Source organism: Heliangelus exortis, chromosome 12 (genome assembly GCF_036169615.1).
Source record: "Heliangelus exortis chromosome 12, bHelExo1.hap1, whole genome shotgun sequence".
In the NCBI taxonomy this organism is placed as follows: domain Eukaryota; kingdom Metazoa; phylum Chordata; class Aves; order Apodiformes; family Trochilidae; genus Heliangelus; species Heliangelus exortis.
The window spans coordinates 9,813,519-9,835,315 of record NC_092433.1 but is presented as its reverse complement, the minus strand read 5'-3'; the positions used below and the strand labels follow the sequence as shown (position 1 = coordinate 9,835,315).

General features: G+C 45.5%; 1 long non-coding RNA gene across 2 annotated transcripts; it reads left to right on the top strand.

Annotated features, from left to right (window-relative positions):
- Positions 1 to 123: 123 nt before the first annotated feature.
- LOC139801556 (uncharacterized) lies at positions 124 to 15,504 on the top strand. Of its 2 annotated transcripts, XR_011728235.1 has the most exons (6): positions 124 to 419; positions 603 to 832; positions 8,492 to 8,642; positions 10,244 to 11,227; positions 13,366 to 13,601; positions 15,022 to 15,504. It is a non-coding gene; the product is annotated as an uncharacterized lncRNA (long non-coding RNA). The 2 variants fall into 2 exon arrangements; XR_011728236.1 differs by lacking the exons at positions 10,244 to 11,227; positions 13,366 to 13,601; positions 15,022 to 15,504 and adding an exon at positions 9,386 to 9,632 and having other exon boundaries at positions 128 to 419.
- Positions 15,505 to 21,797: the final 6,293 nt, after the last annotated feature.

The following is a 21,797-nucleotide window of genomic DNA, read 5'->3' as shown; positions in this document are numbered from 1 at the left end:
ATCATCTGCCAGCTGTGTTTGTAGCAAAGTCCCTTCAGTATTCTTGCGTTTAATATCTTTATCAATGACATGGAATAAACTGTAAAATTGCCACTGATGTGGCTGATGGTGTAATGAGCCAGGAAGAGATAAGTAATAAAGAGGAGAGGTCATGGACAGGGAGGAGTGTGGAGTGCCTGGGGAGCCAGGCTCAAGCAAGGAACAAATATAGTGATGCAGGTGAACGGAAGAGCAAAGAGTGAAAGCTGCATTTGTAGGACAGTGGACTCCAGCAACCAGGATGCTGAATATGCTTTCCCAAGAGTCAGCTGGATGAATGGTGCTGGTGCTGGGCTTTAACTGAGTGGAAGGACACTTGAAGGTCAGAAAAGCAGAAGAGGGTCTCGAATACACTTGCTTCTGATGGCAGTGCTGCTGTGGTGAGTAAAAATATTGATGTGTTGGAGAGGGCTCAGGGAAGAGTCAGGAAAGTTTTGGAAGAGTTGCAAAGCTCTGAGTGGCCCCATCTGTTGAGCCACCAGAACAAAGTTGAGAATATAGAGTTGGTTCCAGTTTGCAAATATGGGGACTGAACTAAATACTAGGAATTTTTTGTCTTTTAGACCACTGTGCAACAACTGGAAGTTGAATGGGGAGGTGTTCAAATGAAGACAAATGCTTCAACTTAAGTCTTCAAGGAGTCTGCTTCATCAGGAATTAACTGGTGTTGCCTGGGAGCTTTGGCCAGGCTCAGTAACTCATGGCATACCTGCTTAGAGAATACCAGCATCTCAGCAGGATTGAACCAACACTGCTACAAGGGCATAGCCAGACTGGTGACTGGCATCTGCAGGTAAGTAAAAGCTGAAGGTCCTGCTCATGTGAAGTCAGTATCAAAACTGTCAATGGTTTGGTGGAGGTAAAGCTACTCATAGAGTTCACTTTTTATCCTGGTCTATACACAAGGGTTAAAAACCCAAAACATATTTTTAAACCATTGTAATACAGCTTCCTGAATGCATATTTCAAAGGTAATTCAAAACTGTTGTAGGTGTGTTGGTTGCTTTAGGTAGATGTTCACTATGCGAGCAGCTGTGCTACCTGAAATCTTACCTTACCCACAGCCTCCCCAGACAAATAGTTCTTCTCCATCTCAGCTTTGAAAATTTTATACCCACCAATGGGGTTGTGGGGTGACAGCCTCTCCAGGGAGGTGGCAGTGCACATCTTGGGGTCATACCATCAGCTAGAAGAGACCTGGAAGACATGGATGTCCACCACAACCTGTATTTACATCAGTCAACATTACCAGTGATTTAGTTGTGGCTGCACTGGTCTTTCTATGTGTTTAAGTTGTTTATTAAATAAGATCTGAAGCAGTTCAAGTTTGTTGAAAAGGAGAGCCTATTGCTTTCCTGCAGCTTGAAGGTAGCTTAGACTAACACATTTGTTTCTGCAGGATCAGGCTAAGAGAATGCTTTGACAAGTGGCAGATCAGTCACTGCCAACTGTTTATATCTTCTGAGCAGAGGAGTGCCTCAGGCAGACTCATTTGGATGTTTTTATGCCAATACAATTGAGGTCCAAGGGAGTCTACAACTGACATAATTTACACACCCTGGAGTCAGAAGACATTGAACACTGTATCCAAGAGGGACCTATTTTAACTTACATTTGCTTACAAGGCTTTTGGGAATACATTAATGTTTTGGCTAATCCATCTAGCTGGGCACTGCATCAAAAAGGGGTAGTTTTGCTCTTCCCCTTCTTGCCCTGTCTTGCCTCTCATGTTGGATGAAGTGACTGTGCAGCCAGTTGAGGAGCAGGATTTGCTTGGTGCTTGGGCAGACTCTGTCTTGGTGAGCTGGTTTCTGCTTGGAAACTTTTGGAGTGGCTGCCCAGTAACTGCTGTCCAAGAGGATTTTTGTGGCAGTCATCAGTTAGAAGAGATGGAGCATTTCAGGACTCAGTTGGTTTTCTTGCTTGGACTCCGTGAGATGGGCATTGCATTATCTTAAATCCCTCTGCACATCAGCAAAGCAGGTTAGTAGCATCCTCCAGTGTGCTGAATTATTCAAAAAAACAGTATTCAAGTAGAGTGGCCAGGTTAGCAGGTAAGCAGAGAAGGTAAAACTAAGCTGAAATAACATTTGGAGCCATGCAGGGCAGAAAGGCACTGTAAGAGGCATGGCTGCAATTCACCTGTGTGGTCTGAAGTGACACTGGAAGAGCCACTGCTTGTAATTTCCATAATCTGTCACCCATCACCGCTGCTTGGAGCATGGGAAGTTTAATTTCCTGTGAATCGTGGCATCATTTGCAAAGTTTAATCCTACATCTTTCCAAGCCTCTATTGACAAAATAGTTGAGTAAGTCCGAGGTGGTGGTCCTGCCTGCTCGGTTGTTGTTGGAAGTTGTCTTCTGGACAGCAGTACCTCCATCAGCTTGAGGATCACCTGAAGTCTGGGCTGCTGTGGCACGCCAGGTTGGTGGACTGGAGATGTTGGTGGAAGAATTGCTTGAGTTAAAGACAAGCATCTTATGTCAGGGGACTCCTGCCAGTCATTGTTCTGCTGTCTGTGTGGAAACAGGCTGAACTCTGTGGTTTTGCTATGTAACATTCTTATGTAGCCGTCCGAGTTGCCAACATGATAAATGCAATTATTTTTTCCAATTGTTATTTTTGCCCAAAGCATGCAATTGACACTGAAGGCTGCTGGGCAGAATGGGAATGCAGTGGCTGCTCGCATCCCCGCAGTGGTGTGGCGATGTGGGGCATGGGATGAGCTCTTATGATGGGAAGCAAACGCTGCCCCGTGGTGCCTGGTGGGGACAGGCACCCATCTGTGCCTCCAACAGACCCACCTTTGGGTGTCAGCAGCTGGTGGTAACCTGCCTTCTTGGTGCACTTGGAGATGGAAGGACAGAGGTCTCTAAGGCAGTTGCAGCTGTGAATTTTCCTGGGAAGGTAGGAGGGAGTGGGGTTGGATTGTGCAATGTGGTCGAGGGAGCTGTATTGCACCACCTGGGAGGGGGAGCAAAGGCACCAGCAACCTCCCTGGCTCCCTGCAGGAGACTTTCCAAAAGGGAAAAATAAGGGCTTGGGGCCCTTCCTCAGGGGAGACAAGTTTTAACTGGACCCTGGGCCTAAGAGGGAGGCACAGCTCTCTTGTAAGGATAGGGATGAGATTGCTTGCACAGAGAGGGACACAATGTGCCAGGCTGATTTGGGCCATCTGAACCCAATGGAGAACCAGCACTGTGGGGTGACCAATGCCACAGGCTCCTCATGCCGTGGGCTGTTCAGCCCAGCTAAAGGACAAGCCAGCTGAGCTCCCACCATGGTGGTTAAAGTTTGTTTTAGCTGCCTTATCTAATCTCCCTCCTAACTTTTGCTGGGGGAAAGCGTTTATTGCTTATATCACATTACTCCATGAGCACTTGCTGGCTGTGACTGTTTGCGTGTGTATATGTAGATGTGAAGCCAGATAACTTCAGGCCTTGCAGTTTTATGGGTCAGTCAATCCAAACTGCTTCCACTGGCAGATGTGGGGATGTGCCGCCTTCGTTACCTGTGGGCCATGTGCTATCAGGGTGTAAATCAGCAAAACAGGGCTCTGTTTATACACATAAATTGCCCCAATCTGACAGCTTAATACCCTTTTGACTTTTTACCCTCTGCGGGGGAGAGCCTCAAATGTCCTAGGGCAGTGCTGGCCCCGGGGATGACGGCAGCATGGGGAAGCAGCCCCACTATAAAAGCTGGGAGCACGCTTTGCTCCCGCACGGCTTCAGGCTTGGCTGCCTGGCCACCGGCTCCCTGGAGGGGAAAGGCCCTTCCAGCAGACCAGTCCAACAGGAAATTATCTGCTCACCCTTTGCTAAATTACTAGCTGGACAGCCAGTCACAAGGTCCCAAAAATGCCAGCTCCATCTATTCCCCTAGGGACATAATTCCCAGGCACGCAAGATCCCAGCTTGGTCACTGGGAGGGCAAACCCACCCGTGCGGCCGTCCCTCCCCCGCAGCGCCTTGCGAAAGTCTTGATTTCATCTTTTTCGTGGGACACAAAGGTCACACTGGTGAATTTTTCCTGAGCACTCATAGGGTAAAACCTGCCAGGCTCCCTTTCGCTCTGGCTTTTGTTGCTCCAGGAGATGCTTTTTTGCTTTTTTTTTTAAGCAGATAAAGGTGTTCCCAATGAGATAGTAGGGGGCTGATGAGAGGGAAGGGAAAGTGCCAAGACAGCACAGCAGAATGGATCACTGTGATATTTTGAGGAGCTTCCCAAATTTAAATGCTGTGGGAGCAAGGGTAAGATTGTTGAAACTGAGATCACCCTCATTTGAAATGTCCTTTTCACCCTCTGTTGAATCCTTTACCAGCTTGGAGAACAGGAGCTCATGACTGCATCCAAACATTTGGTAGCTCCCTTGGCTTTCTTCCTTCACATAATGCATCCTCATTCTGAGTGCACTAAACTATCCTAAACCCCACCTGGAGAGAAACTCTATTAATCAGAATTTTTGCTTGTGCTGGCACTGAGCAGTCCTGGCAGGGCTACAGATTCACCCCGTTGTCTTCTTCAAGCCTTTCTCTCCACCAGCACCTGAACTCTGTAGGAGCACAGCAGCTCCCAGCTCACTTCCATGCTCCCACCCCAACCAGGAGCACCCCCATGCCCTTGCATGAGAGAGATGTCTGCAGCAGGCCTTGCCCAACCTGCTTTTAAAAGTGCAAGTTGAGGCTGAAAATTGATGCTGTAGGAGACTGACCTTGTGGCAGCGTCCTTCCCTCTGGCTGATCCCAGGTCAAAAGCTCTCAGTTTACAAATTGCTGACTCCCACGGTAGCCAGGCTGCTCCTGCCTCTGCTCCTCTTCATCCAAGTGGCAGGAAAAGACCCCACAGCTGGGATGTTGCATGAAGCAGAAGATGACCCCACCCCAACTCTTGGCCTTGCATCCCCTTAATGCTCAAGAGATGGCTTTGGTTGCAGGAAGGGCTGAGGACCAGCCCGGGTGGCTGGAAAGCTGACTGGGGTGCTGGTGCTACCCAGTGACTTCAGGCACCTTATTTTAGCTGGCTGGGGACCTTGCTGATGCTTTTCTGCTTCTCAAGAAGTGGAGCTTGATAGTTGCCATGATTTTAAGTTCTCAGTGCAGAGCAGCTGGGATGCTGCTGTTTCTGCAGTGTGCTCAGTCAGGAGGATTCAGCGAAGCTTTGCTGCCCACTGAGAAACATACAAGGTGGCTCATGCTGCAGCCTTTCTCTCAGCGTGGGCTCAGTTTTCTCTCATCTACCTAGCCCTGGGAAGACTTGTAAGCAGTTAATTTCTTTGAGGACTCTGCCCTTCTGGCAAACTTGGTTGAAATTGGCCAGTGAGTTCAGAAGTTTTATTAGAGAGGAGAGAGACAGACACACCCGCAGCACAATCACAAAAGAGTTTCTCTAGGAAACTGGGCTTTAAAAGAAAAAAAAAAAAAGGTTGTTTAAGTAAGCAAATATATTTCTTGGAGACACTAGAGCAGGGGTGGCGGTAGGGGAAATGTGTGTTTATATAGCTGTTGACCCAACCTTCTCTTAAGCATTACTTTCTTGTTTTAAATCTCTTTATCCTTACTTATGCCCTTTTTTTATCATGATGGTTATTAGTTGTAATGTCTTGCTCTGCCCTGTGCTGCCACCTCCATCTCAGCAGCTTCACGTTGAGTCCCACTCTGAGTTCAGCCCATCCAAATAATTTTACAGAATAAACCCAGCGAGGGAGAGGGGCTGGATGGGCCCTGGGAAGGCCAGGCATAGATATGAGCAAAATTAACTGGTGGCTCAAGCTCTCCTGTAAAGCTCCCGTTTCAGGATTTGCAAACCAGCTTCCTCTATCAGCTCCAAAGCATCAGAGCTGCTAATCCCAGGGCAGTAAAGACCCTTTTGGTCTGAGCTGTCAGCCAAAAATTCAAGTGCCTGTGAGCTGTTCTAGTTTTGCCAAAACTGGGTGCAGTGGTCAGGTGTCCCTTTGATGGGCTCCTGTTTATTTACAGAGAGCCTGAAAGGTCCCGTTCCCCCGAAGGTGGCAGGAAACAGGCAGGGACAGAATTTGGTACCTTGTTCTTCCTGTTAGGGCTGATCTCCCGTGAGTAAACAGCGGGTGTGTGGTGAGACACAGCAGAGGCTTTGCTGCCTGAATGGCCACTGACCCTCCTGTTTCCCACCCCTGGGTGCAGGTCTCCCTTTCACTTTCCTCCTGGCTGGCTCAAAGCAGGAAATCAGGCTGATTAAAGGGAGGGGGAAAAAAAAAAAAGAAAAGAAAAATGTGTTTCTTTAAAAACAGAAGAAAAAAAAATAATTAAAGATCATTTTAATTAGGTTTGAAAAATCTGTGGTGGAGTTGACAGGCAGGCTGACAGGGCTCCCTTTCACCCGAGTGCCCAGCTCAGGGCTTTTCATCTTGGCTGCAGAATATTTTGACATTCGTGCTTTCTTGGCTCTGTTTGTAGAGCCCAGTGGAACCTGCAGCCTAATTAAATGTAACAATTCCTGCAAATGAGGGTTGTTATTTTTTTTCCTAAGGATAATAATAGAGGTTTTATTTTAAAAAGAGCTAATCTATTTACTCTAGGCTGCCTGCTTCCTGACCTGGCCTCAGCACCTGAGGGGACAGGAACAGAACGAATTAGACAGGGGCTTAGTCACTGGAAAAGATGAGGGTGTTAATGTGTGTGTCTGTGTGTACACGTGTCCTGCATGCTCCACTTGAAGAGTTGAGAGGTAGAAGGTTAGGAGGCTCGGATTTTCCCTGACAGCTGACTTTTTTCCCTTACTTTCATTGTTCAGTGCTGGATTTTGGCCAGCATCAGACCCAGTGGGCTCTAGAGGGGCTGAAAGCAGTGCCTGGGGAGCTGCAATGTCCCTTCTCTGGCTCCTCCACCTTGGGTAGCTTTGCAAACCTGGGGTTGTGCAAGCCAGTGGGTAATGACAGAGCTTTTGTATCAAGAGATGCATTAAACAAGGAGGGAAAGGAGAAGGATAACACGAGTCTGTGTTGTTGAGGACTGGATGTGTCCAACTATGCACTGGTGATGTGCAGCTCTTGGTGCCCAGAGCTTTCCTTCCAGCACTGTTTCATTTTGACCATGGTGTAACTTCTGGTCCCTCCAGCACATTTCTGCATCCTCATGACCAAGTATGGCCAAGCTCCAGAGGAAAGTCAAGTTGTATTCATCTGCTTGAGCCCCTGCCTGTGGGTTCCCAGTGTGGTTGTGCCTTGGGTCTGGCAGCTGCCACCACTGCAGTGCTCAGACATCAGTGCTCCTGGCCTCCCCTGGGCTGTCTGGCATTGAGGGTGAGGGCAGACAGACAATTCTTTCATCCCAATGTGTAACGTGGTCTCCCATGTTGACTGATACAGAGGTGATGGTGGCAGAGGCTGAGAAGCTGTCCCCACCATCCCATCCCTAGTGAGTGGCTTCCTGGTGCCACTCGCTTTGGCATCACTTATCAAATGGCTTCAAAACTTCCCATCAGCTGATGTGCCCATTTCCCAGCCAAAAGCCAGGGTGGTTGGGCACTGCTTGTTTGAATCACTCAAAGACTTTTCCTTCTCCCCATTCCCTCCTGCAGCTCCAGGAACATCCCCTCCAGCACCAGAAATCACAGCTTCGGGGCCACTTGTCCCCAGTTGGCCATGGCAGGGCTGGCTAATGGTGCCTGGTGCCTTTCCCAGCCTGCAGCCTGATGGCAGCAATGAACCAGCAGCCGTGGCCTTGTCAAAGGCATTCCTGCACTTTAATCCTATTGACAGGGACTACTGCCTGGAACAGGAACTGCGGGGTGAGCCATGTCAACAGCAGATTCTTATTACAGATAATATTGATGGGGCCTTTACTTGAATAATGAAGGGAAGAGCCCTCTGCTTTGACGTTTGTCTCCAAAACCTAGAATTACTAAGAGTTTAACCATCGGAGGGGAGCTTAAGATAGTTGCATCTTAAAGGATCTGCTTTCTTGTCGCATTCAGGGCTGGGGAAAGGAGTTTAGCCCATACGCTGGGAGCTCTGTGCTGACCTTTTCACTGCTCTTAATAAATGTTACAGTTAAATAAAGTCGGATGGATTTTTCTATCTACTGTAGTGTGTTATCCACTTTCTGGAAAAAAAATGTAAAAAAACCCCTCAAATCCCTGTTTAATATCACTGTTACTCATTATCTTTGCTAGCTCCAGGGCAGAAGGCAAGGAGGAAGGGCAGGGGCAGGACAATTCAGGATGAATTATCAGGGTAATTCCTACCATCACACATGATTATGTGTGTCTCTGTATACCGGTGAATTGGGGCTGTTTAAATCCCTTGTGATCTTATGGCCAAAAGCTCAAACCCGAATCAGCAGCTTTGGAAATGTTTGGGAAAAGTTTTGCTTGTTTGGGTTTTTTTATTTACTTTTTCATTTTCTGCTCTTTAAAAAGAGGTGAAAATAACCAAACTCCTCTGTCAGGTCTGCATCGTTTGTTTCCTCATAGGAGTGGAGACACCAAAGCTGCAGGGAAGAAGCTGCCTGGGAAATCAAATGAGGGCAGAAAGCATCAGCCATTCCAGGAAACAACCTGTCCTTGCACATTTCCTCATGTTTGGCTTTCAACAGTGTGATTTCAAAAGCTGTGGTGAGAGAAGGTAAGGAAGGAAGATGGGGCTAAATGGTGGCATCCCTGTTGATAGATTTTTAATGTAGCCAGGAGCTCAGAGATGTCCCTCTGAAGCCTCATTCCGGAGACTTCTCCAAATGAAGTTTGGACTTCCAGCTCCTATAGGGACAGAAGAAGAACAGAGCTGGCTTTCAGCCACATTGTACCTCCCAGATCCTAAAGCTGGCCCAGGACTGAACCAGCAGGTGGTTTAAGTTAGAGCAGCCCCGTGGCTGCTGTAACTGAAGCCAGCTGGAATCTTTTCTGGGGCTGGTTCTGCCAGCCAAGGTTTGCTGGATTACAGCAGGGCCCTTAAAGCCTCCAGCCCACCCCTGCATGGCCTACACAAGAGGACCAAGGAGCAGATGACATGAAAATGTCAGGGCAGTTCCCAGCTGGTGTTTTAGGACAGCTTTAATTCCTTCACACTGCTGCAGAAAATCAATGTCTGGTCCAAAAGAGCCTGTTCTCATGGTATTTTTAGTCTGAATTTGAAGACCCTAGGAGTTTTGGATTGCCCTTAAGTTTCTGAATTTTGGGCTTTCTGACTTGAACTGTTAAATATTTTCCATACATAAGCAGCAGCCACAAATTTTAAGGTTGGATGTCTTGTGTTTTAGTTTGTTGCTTTTGGGGATTTTTTTAATACCAATACAAGACGGAAGAAAAGTAAAATCTCCAAGTGGTCCAGTTCCTCTCCATCTCTGAGTGTCTCTCTTTTCTCTTAAACAGGTTCCTGAGACTGGGGTAAGTGGCTTCTTTTGACACATTTCTTAAAAGTGCAAAGGAAAGAGCCGCCCTTAGGGTCAGTGAACAATCCTGCAGCACATGATGGGGTATCTGAGAAAGCAGCCCATATTCTGTGTCCACCTGCACCTCTCAGCAGTGTTTGGCTCCTTGTCCATATCTACGTGCAGTGTTTTAACATCCTTGGATCTCTCAGAGCTGGGGAGAAGCCCTGACCAAACTGTGGGACATGGTGGTCATGAGTTCAGGAGATGGAGAAATTGAGCAGCCTGGAGTTGCCCTTGAGCCTCTCAGTGCTGCAGCTGTGGGCAGGGCCAGAATATTTGTGGTCCTGTTCTGGGGTGGGTGAGCAGAGCAGCACAGGGCTCCAAGCCTCCCATGTCCCAGGGAGTGCCACCATATCCTCATCCCTGTGTCACTACTATGGGGACAGAAATCTGCACAATGGGTGGTATCTGTGGAATTAGGTGGCCTTTTATGTAACTCCTCAAGATCTCAAAAATCAATTGGGTGCTTCAGGTCATGAGAGGTTTTTTTTTTAATATTAAAAATTTTAAAAGTTACAAATATTGATTCCCTCATGCTTGCTTTTTTTTTTTGTTTTGGAGAGTGCTTCTGAGTGTGTTGAGCCTGTGTTTCTCATCTGTTCTCTAGAACCTGAAGGCTCATGAACTGTTTGTTCCTTTTTCTTCTCTTCTTTAACTGAAATCTGAGATTTTTTGCATAATACACTGGACCAAGAAGTGGGGAGGGGGTGAAGAAAAACATCAAGTACTGTGGGACTAAGATTGCAAGAGTTGGCAGCACTGAAATTTTTTTGTTGTTTTTCTTTCTGTTTTCCAGAGAAAAAGAAAACACTCCCCATTTTGCTGAGCCCCAGCAGGGTGAACAGAGGGGAAAGGTGCTTCAGGGCAGGAAGAAACTGTGAAGAAATAGGTTTGCAAACTCAATTTATACTGAATTGTTTGAAAATTGTCCTGAGAGCTGCCTTCTGGGGACAGCTGTCCTGCTCTGAGAAGGGAGAACAGAATGATGTGTGTGGGGAGACGCTGTGGTGGTGTCTGGGGCTGAGTCCAGACTCAGGTTGCAGTTGCCTCTGGTTGTGCTCAGGTCTCAGCAGTGCCATCTCCTCAAAGAGGGCAAAGAAAGACTGGGCATGCAGAGGAAAGGCTCTATGAAACCCTTCTTTCCCATAGGAGCAACATCTTTTGTAACAGGAGAAGTCCTGGTCAGCCAGAACCAGTCCTGGCAGGCAGTGAGGTGGAAAAGGCCTGGGGTCTTTGGTGCTGTTACTCCCAGGCCCCCTCCCTGCTGGTTGTCTGGAAATCATGGCAATGTTGCACTGTGCTCAAGGAAGCCATGCAGAAGGATCTGAGTCTGTGCTGAAGTTGTGCATGGGATGGTGGTACCCACCCCCAGCTCTGGTGCTTTCAAGACTCCCAAGCCACCGGCAGATGCAGAAATTGATAAGAGGAGGCTCAGCAAAGCAGGACATTACTCTTCAACCCAAGGGATGTTGGCCCTGGCTGTAAGGGTGCTGGTGTGGATCTCCACCAATGCAGCAGCATCCAGCATTACCTACTCCAGGCTGTTGAACAGCACAAATGGATGCATCCATCTCGCCTTGGCTGCACGTGGCATGCACAGGGGGACTGTTCCTTATTAGCACTCGCACTCGTTGGCAGGAGCTGCTGGAACAGAGGTTGAGCTCCAACTGCTATTCCTGCCTGTCCTCCTTCACTTGAGCTCATGTCTCTTTCAGACTCATTCCTTTTGGGTTCAATTTTCCATGCTTCATCTTAGCCCAGTGACACGTTCTTGCTGAAGGTATGGACTGTGCTGGTTGGAGTCCTCTTTGTGGAGCTGTTCATTAATCTCTTGCCCTTGGTGAATGTCTATCTTTTGTGTCTGAGGAGGTGTCAGGCTGAGGGAAATCTTTAGAGGATGGATTCTGATTTATTTACTTGTTTATTTGTGTGGAAAAATAACTTAAAAGTTTGCATTTCGCTCAACTGGAACTTAAAAGGAAATCTTTTATTTAGATCTCCCCCAGTGGAAAACTGAACAGCTCTGGCAAATTTGAAGTTTTTCCATGGAACATTCAGATTTTGTGGAAAACACACTTTCTATTAAAAAAAAATTATTATTATTTTTCTGCTCTACTTTTCAAGGATGATTCAAAAACATATGGGAAAAAATCTCCACTTTATACATCCAATGTGTCAACTTTTTTTTCTTTTTTCCTACCATGACTTCAACGCCATCTCCTTAGTGAGGAGGCTAGAAAAATTATTCATCTTAAGGAAAAGCATTTTATCAGAATGAAGTTGTGGAAATTTTAAACCAGTATCTTAGTGCACGTATTGGATTTGCAGCTTGCCTTTCTTCCTATCTGGGTCGAGGACTCTAGACTTAAAAACATGGTATTAACTTAGTTAAGAATATCTCTGGTAGGAAGCTTTTGGTTTGTTGGTGGTTTTTGTTGGTTGTTTTTTTTTTTAAGGACAGCTGAAACACAGACAAATCTGTTTGGGACTAAAAATTACCCCTGGAGGCCGAGAAATCACCAATTTATGGTGATCCCAGGGTCAAATTTATCACTTAATGTCTTGTGGTTTAATACATGTTTTAAAGATTGTTTCCCTAGACATCCTTCTTCTTCTTAGAAAGTTAGGATAACTAAGTACTAAGCTTAACTAATTTAATCTTCAAAAGTTAGTTCCAGTCCAAGGCTTAACAGCATTGCAAAGTTAAAAAGGCAATCGCACAAATGTAGTTTTCTCCCTTCCCTTTTCTACCTTGTTTTGACAGGACAACTTGTTGAATGTTCAGGGATTGTCCCCATAAGATGCTATCAATTTAGTATTTCTAGACATGCACATGTATAAAATTGATGTAATCTATGCACTGAACACATGAAATATTCCTTGAATGCACAATCCGCTCAAAATGCCTCATTTGCAAAATGCCCAGAATGCATCATGGTGGATGACTTGATTTGAAATGTTAAAATAGGTGATAAGGAAGCCATGCTATAGAATCATTTATATATATTTCAAACAACTCCTACTTAAAGGGGTAAAAAAAAAAATCTTTATAATTAACACGACAGATAAGAGCAACTGTGATGCTTTAAATAAATGAGATGTACTTGATTTTGAAATAGAGTTTAAGGTTCTGGGTTTGCATTCTAGAGAGAAAAAATATGTGCTCAGAGTTAAAAATTAAGAGATACTATAGATCATCTTCAAAAGCTGAGCAACCTCTCAGACCATCCCAGTTCCTAATGGCCTTCAGCACAAACCCTCCTGGGAATAGGAGTGGGGCTAATTAAAAGAGAGCTGACAAAAAGGGAGGTCTTACAAGGAGAGGTTTAACTGAGGCTTCTTTTCCATGCCAATTGCCATGCAAGGAGAAGACACCCAAAGATCTGTCCATGGCAGAAGTAACTCTTGAGGAATGCTATCCCCTTGCAGATTTTCAAATAAAATACAAGGCTTATGAGTGCTTGGATGTTGGATATAATGGATGGTTATGTTGGTCATTGGATGGAGACTTGGTAGATAGTTCAGTGAATGGGTTTGTTTTGGATGTGTGATCCTAGGTCCTGTGTTAGAGTAGGTTCCTATGTCTCATGAAAATATGTGGGCAGGAGCTAGAGGTGGATGGCTGTACAGCAGAAATGGGGAATGGGTATTTCCAGCCAGCACTTTCATCTGCAGAGCCCATCACCAGGAGGAACCAAAAAATACTGATTTTTGCAGCATTCTCCTCTCTTTTCTTAGCTGTTGCTCAGGCAAAGCTGTTATTAATTCAGCAGGAGTCTGCCCAAGCAAGAACTCTCCAGAGTCCAAAATATTTTGCAGAGAGTAAATATAAGAATTATTCACCTACCACAGAACAGCATCAGCCTCTGGGTGGAATGCAGGAGCTGTTTAACAGTGCACAGAAATGTTTCCCCACAGGTTTGGACAGGAGTTGAAGGTTTGTGTATGCCCAATTGAAGCCACAACTGGAAGCAACAAGCACTAAGATGGGCTCTCTCCCTTGCCTTGGTACTGGATGGGCTCAGGGGGATGAGCAGCACCTACCCCAGTACCACATCACTTCCTCTAGGACACAAGGAGATGTTTCTGGAGCTTGCCCATCTGACCCAGTCCTCCACATGAGATCTGGCAAGATAATTGCTCCAAGTGTCTGGGTAAGTACTGTAAAATGCTTCAAATAAATGAATAGAAATCATCTGCTTCATAAATGCCAAGGGCTTTCAACATGTCATTTCTTGGTAAACAAAGAATTTCAGCATGACAATATCTTAGGATGTTATTGGCCATACTTGTTCCCTGGTGCATATTGAAGCAAATGTGAGCAGGGTTGCACAGCTCCCTTTACGTCCTCCTTCGACTCAGAGGTTTTCTCCCTGCTGCCCTGGAGATGAGGGGGCTGCCCCTGGACAGACTGATCTGTCCCCAAACTCCTATTTGTGTGATGGTGAAGGGCAAGTGGGACTTCTGCTCATGCTTGGTTTTGCATGAAGTGCCATATACTATGATTTTAAAAAAAAAAAAAATCAAAACAAAACACAGCCCCTTTTTTTGCAGACATTAGAATTCAATAAAAATATGTGTGTGCTCCCCCCCCTCACCCCCCAGCTAAATTGATTACATCTGGTGGCATGAAAAAAAAATAGCCAAAATGTCAGACTGAGTCACACAGCCCCCTTGGGTGGTTATATTTATTTCAGGGTTGGAGCACTCATCAAAACAATTTATCCTTGGCTCTCCCTCTCAGCCTTCCCATCTCTGTGCTTACAAACTCTTCTCTGTTCCCTAACACTTGTATTTAGCCCCAAGCCCCCTGCTTTCCCTGGTTTTTGCTCCCTCCATCTTTTCCCTCTCTGTGTACCCTGGCCTGACTCTGTCTCCCTCCTTCCCCTTTGCTACATGAACCTCAGCAAATCCTATTCTGCAACTTTCTGCTGGCAATAGCAGGGGAAGAGTGAGCACTGGCAAGGCTTGATGTTTCTTAATTCTGTGTCACCTATTTAGTGTCTTTTTTCACATTGTGTTGAACAGACATGATAAAATACATGAGTGATCTCACTGCTGTGGTTTTCATCATCACTGTGACTTGTGGGTCAGCTGGGATGGCCACAACTCCACCCCCAGCCTTGCCTGCTCTCTCTTTGCTGCCCTGACCTGCTGCAGTGGTGGAGGTGGATCTGGTGGCTCTCTTTTGATGGATTATTTTTTGGGGGGGGCTGGTTCACCTGTCTCCTGTGTTTTCCCTCTGTCCTGGAGCTACACCAGAAGCATCTGCAAGATAAGAGTCTGTGCTGCAGTTGGTGGGGAAGACCTTATCTCCAAGGACAGAAAACCTTCTTTCCATCTCTCTTCCTAAACTTCATCCTTCTACCCAAACTGTAGAAGAATGGACACATCCCTGTCTGCAGCCCTGATGACACTCTGTACATCTCAGTCTAGAAATTCTCTTGTGATCTTCTGCCAGGTTGTGCCTGCTCTTGTGCCTTATGCCAGCCACAGCTGCAGAAGACCAAGTGCTCTGGGATCCTTGTGGATGGAAATGGAAGCAGAAATGCATTTGTCTGTTTTTTCTCCTAGATGATGAAAAGTCCTGGTCTGGCAGGAGAAGAAACTGAAGCTCTTGGTTGCTCTTTCTCTTGGACTGGAAGATTGCTCTGCACAGAAAGATTCCTTGCTTTCTTCACTGCTGCTACAGGGATCAAAGACAGATGAGAAAGACAGGGTTGCACTCAACTATCTTGGCTGGGAGAGGACTTGAGAAGCTCCTGGCACCACCAGCTCTGAGCTTAATAATCCTGTCCCATCCTTTGTGCCTCCCACTGCCAGCCTGGGCAATGGGCTCCTGTTGTACAACGTGCCACATTTTTCTCCTGTGGTAAATCTGAGCCCCCTGGGATCTGGTATTGTGCTTTTTTTTTTTTTTTTTCCCCAGGTATTTTTGTCTGTGAACCACAGAAAACTGAATAGCAGGAAATGAAGTGCAGATTGAGAACATGGTTGAGTGCACTTGCTAAAATAAAACACTGTGGGGGAGGGACAGATTCCTTTATAAATAGAAAATGAAGTGTGTTTATTTTTTATTGATGAAGTATTTAATTGTCCTGAGGGTTTGAGAGATGTTCTTAGTGGCATCTCAGACTGTGTGTTGACTAGAAATGCCAGTTATCTCTGGGACAAATATCTCGCTAGGTCAAGCTCACCTGCTTTGTGGCTGGAAAGGGCAAGGGGATGTCAGGATTTTTTGGTGATCTTTGAAATGCCACAATTGTGCCTAGAGGACCAGAAAACTCCCACTATTAACTTCTCAAAATGGAGTAGATGCTAGGATGATCCAAAGGCTTGTTGAGTGCATGCATTTGACAGCAGAAGAGAAAGTCTCTGCCCATTGCCCCTGACTGGTGTTCTTCAGCTCTGGCTGGACAGGCTTAGTCAAGTGGTAGTTTTGATCTCTGTGGTCTGTTTGATCTCTGGAATCCATAGAGAGACTGCAGGCCCCACCAGAGAGCATCTCCTGAGTTTGTGCCACAAGCAGATCCCTGAGGTACCGCTGAAATAGCCCTGCTGAGGAAGGTCTTGGACACCATCACCATCCTGCAATCACTGTGCTGCTTTTGGGATGCTTCCCAAAGAGTGCTGAACCCTGCACGACATCACACTGTGTCATGGAGCTGAGCCACAGACCCTCAGAGCCTGCTTGCTCACTGTTATGCCTCTGACTTTTTTTTCTTTTTTTTCCTTAAGCAAGGCAAGTGACCTTTTAGATTATTCTGTTGCTCTACTACAAACGCTGGATGGGTCCAGGCAGGCAGCTGGGTTCTTTTGTGAGGATAAATTAATCTCATTAATTCAGATGCCTAAAAGTAGCAGCCTTTAGTCATCAGTGACCCGCACTGCTTTCTTGTAGGGGACAGATCTCTGGAGTCTTATCTCCCATCTCTGGAGCTGTCCTATTCCTCCTGTGTTTCTGAAACACTGTCTGAAAGATTGTACTTTTATGTTTGTTTTGATCCAGTGAAAAATTACGAGGCTTCAAAACCAGAAGACCAAACACTTGGAGTATCCGTGCCAGGTCTATGCACCTTTACAAGCAGCATAGGGGCTGCCCACAATGACTCAAATGGATTGGTTTTCCCTGGGAATTTGTTTGTTCTTAACTGTGTGAAGTGTCCAGAGAAACTTTTAAGCATATACTGATGGCAGTGAGAGCCAACCACCTTTATTAAAGCTTCATTCAATCAGATCCTAAACATACAGAAATTGGCCACAGTGGTTGCTTTTTAGAGGGACCAATTATTGATCATCCAAATGTCTATGGAGCCAAACTGTTATAAAGAACACCAAGCAAGTGTCCTCATCTCAACCAGCCTTCATCCCTTTCCAGCTGTGCCTGCACAAGGAAAGCCATAATTCCCTTTAGCCATGAGTGCTGGTGATGCTGCACACCCCTGCCTCTGTTTCCAGGGCCAAATAGAAGGTGGGGGGGGGGGGTCTGTAGGAAATATTCAAACTCTTCCACCTGTCCCTAAGAGCACGGAGTAAAGCATGTAGAGATCCTCATCTCATCTATCCTACTTATTTACAACAAGGTGTTATTTCCCAAAGTCCTGTCTTGAAAATGCCTTAGCAGGGGAAAATGTCCAGTTATGCAGCCTCCAGATGAAACAGCTACCAGGCCAATAGAGCCCTCATCTTGTGAGGGAACTGCAAGTTCATTTGCCTTCCTTGGAGATAAAAGCCATCTCAGCAGCTCGCTGTGAACTCCCACAAGAAGAGCTGTATCCTGCCCCATGGGAGTGGGTAGTCCCTATGCTGGCCAGTGGGCCACCAGAAAGTGGAAGGGGAATTCAGGCAGAGAAGAAATTATAGAGGGGAGAATAGATGCAAGAAATTCCTAGGAATGTTACAGAAATCAACATCCCCCCCTCTGCTCCTTCCAAACCAACCCACCTAAAAAATGCCGTTTTGTGGGCTATTTTGGAAAGGAGTCCATGCCTGGGGATTTTTTGGCTGATACTTATGGCTTTTAGAAGTTTCTGAGAGATCAGACAAATAGAAACAGGAACCAGATGGGACTTCTAACTGCTGCAAAGAAAGGAAGAAAAAAAGGGGAGAAAAAAAAAATCCATCCCTTGTTTAAAATATGACAAGCACTTGTTCATTTTTGGGGACTTTCCCCTTCATCCTGGATTTCTTATTTTAAAGTAAATTACCCTAGTTCCATTATATTCTCTCAGGACATTTATATCTTTTGTTGTTGTTGCTAGGAATTTTCCTTTCTTTTGCAATAAAAAGCAGTTTATTCTTAGGAGAATTTAAGACTTTGCCTTTACTAGATAAAAAGAAAATCAGTGGTTATTTTTTTTCTTCCAGCAGCCTCAACATCCCCTGGCCATTTACTCATGGAGTTTCTCTGTGAGGCTGGAAAATATGGCAAAATGCAGTGGGAATGGAGAGTAGAGCAAAGATGGAGACATCTCTGAGCTAGCAAAACCAAGCAAGTATAGGTCCTATTTGAGGTAAATGGCCATCAAAGGGAGAGTTGCACCACACTGGAATGTAGAATAGATGCCAACATGGACCCCTAATTCCTGGTGTCTGCAGCAACCCAACTTGTCAAGCATAGTGTTGGATTTGTGGTGCCTTGGCTGTTGGGTTTTGGGGTTGTGAATGCAAAAAAAAGTCCTGGTCCAGTCCCAGGCTCCATTTTATCAGACCTTGGCTCCGAAGCTGGTTCATATCTGGAAAACATCTTAGAGGCTGAATAAGGAGGGAGCATTTTCCAGCTCCTGGGGCCAAGCTGGACGCTGTGTTGGGAATGGTGCTCCAGCCACAATCTGATGCACTGCTGGGACTGGGCTCAGTTGGGCTTCATCCATGCAGCATTATTATTCCAGGCTGGCAGGCAAGAGGGGACCGGTGTGGTGAGGTGTGGTACATAATGCCCCTGCTCTGCTCAGGAGTGCCATGAAATCTTACTCCCCAGCTGGTAGGAAGGAAGCCAAGTAGATACCACCTTAGAGATGAACATAGTAACTGGATATTACTGTACTTGTAAGCTTTTCCACTAATCTTTTAATGGTTCTGCTTTTAAGGAATTATTTTAGTCATTAATCAGAGTTGTGTTTTTTTCTTTCAGTTTTCCAGATATTTACTGCTTCCTGGAAAAAAAACTGCACTCTTCCCAGGTTCCTATCTTGTTTTATAGTTTTCCTTTTCTTGATAATTGTTTCATACCATTTCTCGTACCCTCTAATCTGCAGCTCTTCCCAAGACAGGGTCATCAGCACAAGGCAATGACCCTTGATAAACTTTCACCCATGGTTTGTAAGTCAGCGTGAGAGGAAATCCATCCCTTGGTCTTAATAATATATAAAAAGCTTTTCTAGGGACCTGATTGGAGGCTCCTGATTGGAGACAATATTAGGACTCTACTAATGACACTTGGTAGTAGTGATGCACACAGTCAACTGTAGATATTTTAGGACACAAAAGTTGATCTTTTGTTTGCATTTTCAAATGTGCGTGCGTTTGAACACATGGCTTTGGTTCTAAGGTTCCTCACAGATGGACCTAACTGAGCCAGCTGCTTGAACCCTCTATTATGGTGACCAATCAATTAGATTAGTTTAAATGAAAAAAAAATGCCCCAAAAATGTAAGGCTTTGGGTTTGAGTGTCCAATTTGAGTTCTGACTTTTGTGGCTTTCTTTTTTCCTTTGGCTCAGGCTGGTCCAGCAGGATGTCCCATATTAGAATGCTGCTCAGTTGTTGTTGTTCTTTGTGGTTCCAGTGAGCTGTTTTTTCAGAAATGTCTGGAAAGAAAAAGGAATAGGGGACTTGGTTCACAGGGCTTGCACAAAGGCTTTTATTTTTCCCTTTTTTTCCCCCTTTCTCGTTGCTTTTCATGGATCTGATGTCTGATGTGCAAGTGTTCTCAGGAGTGACATGCTGAGATTTTTTTTAAGCAAAGTGCTTATCACATGACTCAGGTGACTGCTGTCGTGGGTGAAGCTGTGTCATCCTAGGAATTTTGTTTGAATTTAACTTCCAGCTCAAACAAAAGTCATCTGAGTAGGCAAGCTTTTACTGGTTTCACTTTGGCTTCCCACATTGGTTTAATTTGGCCCATGTTTGCTCAAAATGTCTCCAGCTGTCTAGAAACTTGTTCCTGGCTTGCTGGAATATTCACAACCCTTTTGGCCAGTGTGACCTTAGTGAAGGCTGGCTGTTGGTTTTTTTAGATAATTTTTACTAGCTCTTGTATACATAAGGAGATTCACGTAAGTAAGTGGTTACTGTCCTTGCATTCACAGGTTCTAAGTTACTGCTGTCCACAATGCTTGGGCATGAGAGCTGCCAGAGAACACCACCTCATTTTGTTCCATGAGAGTTTTTGCTTATATTTTCTATTATCACTCTCTTTGTTTCTTTGTTGGAAAGTTTCCATGTATTTCACACTGAGGACCAAAGTGTCAGAAGATTAAAGGAATGTCTTTTTGCCCAACTAATGTGAATCGGATGTTGAACTGTGCACTACTAAGAAAATGAAATGCCTTCTAAAGAAGTAACTGGCTGGAAGGTGACAGTGAAAATCCATCGGGTTTGCATGACTAATGAGCTTATCCATTAGTTATTATCCCTGTGTATACTTGCAATGAGAATCTTCAAAGATTATTCTATACTGAACGTACAGCTACTTTTTTTGCTTACCCAATTTTTTCCTTACCCAGATACTGCTGTGATGTGTGCTGTACCATGACATTGTAATTCTCTCATAGCCCAAGTGTCCATTCCCTGGAGGATGTTGAACCTGCATCCATCAGGAGGGGACAGACACATTGCCCACACAGCCCAGACTGTGCATTAGACGTTTCCTCTTCCCCCTGAAATTGGGGCTGCTTTTCTAAACTCTTTGGCCTTATTTCACAAGATATACTTGGGGTTTGGATATCAAGTACTGGTTTCTAGTTAGTGTACCTTGAGTTACTCAGCTCCTCAGTTCTTGAGCAAGTAACACCTTTTGTAGAAGATATTTATGCACTGCAAGGAGGTAATTTTTGTGTGCACCTTTCTAACAGTTTTCTCAGTGTATGGTATGATTTTGTAAAAGAAGTATGACTTCAGTAGTTGTTATTTTCAGGGGTTTTTTTTGTTTGTTTGTTTGTTTTGGGGTTGGGTTGGGGAGTGATGTTAATGCTCATATGCCCAAAGCAGGACACAGGAAGCCTGTTACCGTTGGATTTTGAAACACGGGCTTAGGAGTAAAATCCAGAGGATTTTTTTGTTTCTTTTGTTTTGTTGAAGTCCCTGCTGTGTCATTCTCTTAGAAGGGTTAGTAGAACTTAAAAAGAGGTTTGATGTAATAAACCTGGCCTTTGACAGATCTTCCCAAAGAGTCAGGCTGATATAATTTCGTCTTTTCTGGCACTCAAACTTCCAGTCGACATATGAAATTTTACATTTACCACAAAAAGCACCAAATCAAAACAAAACAAATACAAGCTCCTTTGTTCCTTATGAGGCCTTTACACCTGCAAGGAAACAAATAGAATCTCCATTTGTGACCTAAATTGTCAGCTTTAAAGAAACTCATGCCTGAGCCCAATGTTATTGTGGAAGATGATTTTGCCAGCTCAGTGGTGTTTTTCCTTTGCCAAAAACTTGCAGGGGTGTGCTGGATCCATTGCCCAGAACCAAAGTTCCTGATGTGTTTGCAACTTCTCTCATCACCTACTTCATCCTGAATGGAAACTGGGAACTCCACGTGCTTGTCCATCGTTTCCGTGAGTTTGCTGTGAGGTTTACAGAAAATACGATCTCCATGTTGCCTGGAGCCTATTTGGAGTGTTTGCTGCCTGGATGGTGAAAGCAGCAATGTTATTTCCTTTGAATTGTGCTTAAGTTTCTGTGGTGGTCTCTGTGCCTTGGTTCTGACAGGTTCTCTGAGCTGAAGTTTCATGGTGAGGATGTTCCCAGCCCCGCTCCATGGGGATGCAGCCCCCCCAAGGGAGATGGAGGACAACGGGTCCGGCTCTGCTCTAGGAAAGCCCAGACGGCCTCGATTCAGCAAAACCCACCCGTCACACCCAAAGTGCCCTGGGAGGAGACGCGTCCCCACGGCTTAGTGCCCTTAAGTGCTTTGCTGAACAGGGGCCAAGGTCCAGGATGGAGCCACCCTGCTCCCGCCGACTCCCTCTTTGGCGCCGCGCTGTGGAGTCGGCCCTGGGCTCTGCACTGGAGGACGTTACGAAATCCTGGCCCTGACAGAGAGCAGATGCATTATTGGGAAGCCCTCGGGTCATGAGAGGGCTAATAGTCACATTCCTGGCTGGGATGGCGAAAGATTTACGCCGG